The sequence below is a fragment of the Oryx dammah genome, unplaced genomic scaffold, assembly GCF_014754425.2.
Source record: "Oryx dammah isolate SB20612 unplaced genomic scaffold, SCBI_Odam_1.1 HiC_scaffold_24, whole genome shotgun sequence".
In the NCBI taxonomy this organism is placed as follows: Eukaryota; Metazoa; Chordata; class Mammalia; order Artiodactyla; family Bovidae; genus Oryx; species Oryx dammah.
In genome coordinates, this window is record NW_024070208.1 from 32,418,973 (window position 1) to 32,425,392 (window position 6,420).

Below are 6,420 nucleotides of genomic sequence, written 5' to 3' on the forward strand. Positions count from 1 at the left end.
CATCATTAGAAATCGGAACCTCGGACCTTCTGGAATCCGAGAGATCTATAGGTGATTTGATACAAATTGGAATTTGAGCAGCTCTGTTCAGAGGCTTGAATGGTATGGGTATCTTGGTTCCTGGGGGACCACATATTTAAAGAACATTCTTGGAGGAGAATAACAATGACAGGATGGTGTGATGTTCTGCCAGGTGTGTATTTTTTCACAAACTTCATCACTCTGAATCATTCAGCAAGCCCTGTCTGAAGGTGATGAACTCTGCAAAGAAGTGCAGTTTTGAAAGCGAACCAGGGCTTCCATGAGGATAATAGCCTGTCCTGTCAGGTGTCTGGAGGACTGGAAGAGGGTGTCTGAGACATGCGTTCACACGCTGCTTTTCTCCTCTGCTGACCCAGCCCCTCTCCAGGGACAAGTCCACACACATCCTTCCTACGACTGTGAACATCGTACATGGTATCCCCTGGTGGTGGTTCTGGCTGTCTGGTCTTATGTTCCACTGCACCCTGGAAGTAGTGAGGTGTATGGCAAACCTCTTCCACATCCTCCCTCCTCTTGTTCTGACCCATGCCAAGCCCCACGCTCTGCTTCTGCCTTCCTGATGCCTCCCATCCCCTTAACCATCTGTTCTTCCCATGTACTTCTCCATACCCAAGTTTTCATGCTCAGTCCCCTGATGGGAGGTATTATAGTGAGAGAGCACTGGCTTTTCCCAGTTGGCTGTGATCCCACAAGAAAAGTGGTGTCCAGGGATCAATCCTCCCCAGACTTCTCTAGACCTCAGTTCTCCCCATTATTCAGCAAGCCTTATACCTTCTAACACTGGTACTGAAGGAAACGAGTGTCTATAGTAGAATTAGAAGAGAAAGTCGAGTTGGGAAGACTGAGAGGCTACTGTTGTCAGCAGAATAGGAGGTCCAGGCTCTAGGGGGTGACCACAGGACCAGCAGGAAGGAGGCAGGTGGGAGACATTCAAGTGCACAGGTAAAAAGGCAACTCAGTGAAGGTGGTGGTTAAAAGAATGGGCTTGGTAGTTTGGCAGACCTAACTCTGCTTGCTGGCTCTAGCATTTACTATTTGACCTCACGATAGTTATTTAATTCCTCTCAACTTTGTGTTATCTGTGCAATGAGGATAGCTATATCTATGCCAGAGCATTGTTGTGAGGTTTATATGAGACAGTCGGTACATGTGAAGTTGGCTCAGAGCTCAACTTAAAAAGTAATTTAAAAAATCAAGCTTCCCTGGTCCAGTGGTTAAGAATCTGTCTTGCCATGCAAGAGACAGTTGTTTGATCCCTGGTCTGGGAAGAGCCCACATGTCATGGAGTAGCTAAGCCCATGCACCACAACCACTGAGTCCGTATGCTGCAGCTACTGAAGCTCGCAAGCCTAGAGCCTGCGTACTCTGCAACAAGAGCAGCCACTGCAGTGAGAAGCCCATGCATCACAACAAAGAGCAGCCCCCGCTTGCCTCAACTAGACAAAGCCCGCATCCAGCAATGAAGACCCACCACAGCCAAATAAATAGACAAATCTTTATAGAAAAAAAATCCAAAAATATTTTCCCCCACCTTGTGCTGGATTATGCCTTCTATCCTTACATGTGTCCTGTGGTTGACAGGCTTCTGTGATGCCCCCACCCCCGTGATCACTGCTTCCTGGTATCCCATCCTTGTGTAATCAACCCCTCCTTGGGGTAGACTGGACCCCGTGAATTGTTTCCAACTAATAGAATAAGGCAAATGTAATGGGATGTGGTTAGGTTTACAAACATTGGGATTTTATCTTCCTCACAGACCTTCATTCCCTTCTGGGCTTGTGCACTCTGACAAAACAGCTACGATGCTGGAAACACCCACAAGGCAAAGAACTGAGGATGGCCTTCCAGCCAATAGGGAACTGAGGCTGTCGGTCCAGCAGCCATGGAGGAGCTGAATTCTGCTGACAACCGTGTAGGCTTAGAAGCAGATTCTGCCCCAGCCAGACCCTGGGATGTGACCCTAACCTGGCTGCCTCCTTCTTTGCAGCCTGGAAGAGACCGTGAAGCAGAGAACCTGGGTAAGCCACACCCAGACTCCTGATCTGCAGAAATGGTAAGATAATAGGTGTGTGTTGGTTTATGCCACTAAATTTTGGGGTGATTTGTTACCCAGCATTGACTAATACACAGTCAGTCTTTCAACACACGAAATAAATCCAATAGTCCTGAATTCACCCTAAGGAGACAGCAGCTGAACAAAGAGGGTTCTGACAAGAGGGGGACTCTGACCCAGCATCCAACCACCACACAACTGTCTTCCTACCCAAAAGTCAGATACACAGCATGAGAGAATGCATGCAGTTATGGTGATAACTGGACAAAACAGCTCGAATATGGACTTCCTTTCGGTATACAGTCCCTTAATCCCAAGTGTATTCTTTCCTTCTAATGGTTACTTCTCCCGTGTCGGTCCAGCACAGCCAAGACAGTCAGCCAGGGCCACTGTCCTCGCAGATCAAGCAAGGCACCAGGGCATCATCCCTGAAGCCCATGTTTAACTTAAAGCCCTGAACCTTTTTTTATTGATTGATTTTTTTGACTATGCCATGTGGCTTGCGGGATCTTAGTTCCTTGACCAAAGATTGGACCTGGGCCCTTGGCAGTGAGAGCGAAGAGTCCTAACCACTGGACTACCAGGGAATTCTCTGTTCCCTCTTTTATAGGCGTGGGGAAGAAAGACCTTTGGATTCAACCCCAGTTATGACTAACTACTTGCATATGACTTTGGGCAACTCTTCCCAACTTGCTTTCCTTCTCTCCTCACACAGTTGTTATGGGCGTCACCTGGGAACTTGGTCAATTGACTGACCTCTCTGAACCTTGGTTTCTTCATCAGCCCATTGAGGATAGTAATACCTACATCGGAGATAGTGAAGATTAACAGGAAAATACATGTAAAGCACCTTTGCCAACCATGAAGCACTGTTGTTGATCAGTCACTCAGTCGTGTCCGACTCTTTGCAATCCCATGGACTGCAGCACCCCAGGCTGCCCGGTCCATCTCCAACTCCTGGAGCTTGCTCAAAACCTCATGTCCATCAAGTCAGTGATGCCATCCAACCATCTCACCCTCTGTCGTCCCCTTCTCCTCCTGTCTTCAGTCTTTCCCAGCATCAGGGCCTTTTCCAATGAGTTGGCTCTTTGCATCAGGTGGCCAAAGTATTGGAGCATCAGCATCAGTCCTTCCAAGGAATATTAGATTGATTTCCTTTAGGATTGACTGGTTTGATCTCTTTGCAATCCAAGGGACTCTAAAGAGTCTTCCCCAATACCACAGTTCAAAAGCATCAATTCTTCAGTGCTCAACCTTCTTTATGATCCAACTCTCATATCCATACCTGACTACTGGAAAAGCCATAGCTTTGACAATATGAACCTTTGTTGGCAAAGTAATGTCTCTGCTTTTTATGTAAAATGTTATGACACTAGGTTCTCAAACACTGGCTCAAACAAAAAGTGAGTGAAGGGTTGAACCAAGGTCAGCCCAAGGATGACCAAGGTAGGATTGAGCAAGAGAGATTCTGCCTATCGGCCACATTCCCCGATACTGCCATCTTCCTCATCTGTCAGGGAGCCTCCGGGGTCACTCATCATCTAAGCAGTCAAAAGAGGTCCCCAGGCGTCATCTGCTCTTTTGCCCTTGCTCCCAGCTGTCCTCTGTCAGCAGAGTCCTCGCCCTCTGGAAGCATCTGTTCTTGGACCGTCCCCTCCCCCCATGACTTCCCCTGGAACCATCAGTGACCAGCAGGAGATCCAAGATCACCCCACTTGGTTGCCTGCTCACCACGCAGTTCCAGCCTGGCTGCTCCAATTAGCCCTCCTCTTGCTTTAGCCTGATTGCAGTGTTCTCCTGCGGCTGTAATTGCTGGGCCGGGGTAGGGCCAGCGCTTAGTCACCCCTCACCCGCTTCAGATCCATCTAAGCCGGAAGCAGCCAGATTCCATCTAGTGAGCAGGGCCTGATTATTCTCTGATTACTCACAGGGTCAGGTGCTTGAGTGCTCACAGTTTCTATCTGCAGCCCATGCAAGATGTTCGTGTTCGATAATTTCCTCCATCAGCTTTTCTGACCGAGCCCACAGAGATGCCGCCCTGCCTCCTGGCAGAGGTGAGGGGAAGCATTCGCCCCATTTTTGGATGGCTCCTTGGTTTTCCTTAGGGGTGGAAGCCATCCATCTTTCTTCACCCACACTGTCTGCATCTCCTTCTGCTATCGTCTCACCTGATCTCCACATGCATCCTGCAGCCAGCTCCTGCTCTGTAGTCCTTTCTCCACACCACTGCTAAGGGATCCTTCCCCAGTGCCAGGGATTTCAGTGGCATCCCAGAGCTTTTAGGATAAAGACCCAACTCCTTGCTGTACCCCTACACTCAGCCTCACTGTGCATCCCTCCACTCTGGTCCAAGTCTACTGGGCTTCCTTCCTTACTCACATCCAGCCATCATCCACTCTCCCGACATGCTCTTTTCTCAGTTGTATCACTCTTTCTTCTTGACTGAGTCCAGAGTTTTCCCAACACTGCCACGAAGAAATAGGAACCATCTCTCTCCAGACAGAGGGAAGAGACGGGAAGGGCAGGGGTCTCCTGGATCTTTGGGAATGTCTGGAAAGTGGAAGTATTAGTCACTCAGTCATATCCAACTCTTTGTGACCACATGGACCCGCCAGGCTCCATGTGGAGAATCCATGGGATTCTCCAGGCAAGAATACAGGAGTGGTAGCCATTCCTTTCTCCAGGGGATCTTCCCGAGCCAGGGATCGAACCCAGGTCTCCTGCATTGCAGACAGACTCTTTACCATCTAAGCCACGTGGGAAGCCCTGGGACATCTGGGACCATGTTCAGAACTTGCAGAATGTATCCTGGAGAACCACTGCTCTAATGTCTAGGATAATATCAACACAAACTTGCCCAAGAATCTTAAAAGGACCTCTATTAATAGTCACTTACCTGTGGAGAAGAGAAAATAGCTGATCTCAAGTGTTAATCTTCTAGAAATAGGAATTTGAGCACATGTTGAAACAGCTGCTGCCTCTCCTGAGTAGGTTGCTGCTCCTTTATAAAAAGAGGAAATGCCATCATCTATTTGCAACTGGAGAGCATTGAAATGGTTCTGTTCTGGTTTTCTCTTTTCCAGGCCTTTTCTCATTCCTTGAGCCAGTGCAAATAGGGTCAAAGAAACTGGTTTATGTGAGTATTTCCTCTACCAAATGTAGCAAAAATTTATACTCCTCTGCACACCACAAACTCTCTGTCAGCCTTAGAGCCCATCATTACAACTGGTGTTGTGGGGAGGTCATCCCCAGGGTCCTCCCCTCATAAAAAACCCACATGCATCTCCACAAACAAGGACTGCATACAGTTTCATGGGATGTGGACTCAGGTTAAGAATTCCTGCTTCAAACCTAAATGCCCATTGACAAAGGAATGGATAAAGAAAATGGTACATATAGACAATGGAATATTACTCAGCCATAAAAAGAATGAAATAATACCATTTGTGGCAACATAGATGGACCTAGAGAGTGTCACGGAGAAGGCAATGGCACCCCACTCCAATACTCTTGCCTGGAAAATCCCATGGGCGGAGGAGCCTGGTAGGCTGCAGTCCATGGGGTTGCTAGGAGTTGGACACGACTGAGCGACTTCACTTTCACTTTTCACTTTCGTGCATTGGAGAAGGAAATGGCAACCCACTCCAGTGTTCTTGCCTGGAAAATCCTAGGGACAGGGGAGCCTGGTGGGCTGTCATCTATGGGGTCGCACAGAGTCGGACACGACTGAAGCGACTTAGCAGCAGCAGCAGCAGCAGAGAGTGTCGCAGTGGGTGAAGTAAGTCAGACAGAGGAGAAAGATCATATGACCTCCTTTATGTGTGGAATCTAAAAAGAACTGATACAAATGCACTTGTTTACAAAACAGAAAGAGACTCACAGGCTTAGAAAATGAACTTATGGTTGCCAGGGAGAAGGGATAGTTAGGGACTCTGGGAAGGTCATGTACACACCAGTGCCAGGGATTATATTTAAAATGGATAACCAACAAAGACCTATAGCACATGGAACTCTGCTCAATGTTACATGCCAGCCTGGATGGGAGGGTGGCTTGGGGGAGAATGGATACATGTATATGTATGGCTGAGTCCCTTTGCTGTCGGCTCTGTGTGTGTGTGTGTGTGTGTGTGTGTGTGTGTGCTTAGTCACTCAGTCATGTCCAACTCTTTGTAACTCCATGGACTGTAGCCCACCAGGCTCCTCTGTCCATGGGGGTTCTCTAGGCAAGAATACTGGAGTGGTTTCCCATTTCCTCCTCCAGGGGATCTTCCCACCCCAGGGATCGAACCCAGGTCTCCCATATTACAGGTGGTTTCTTTACCGTC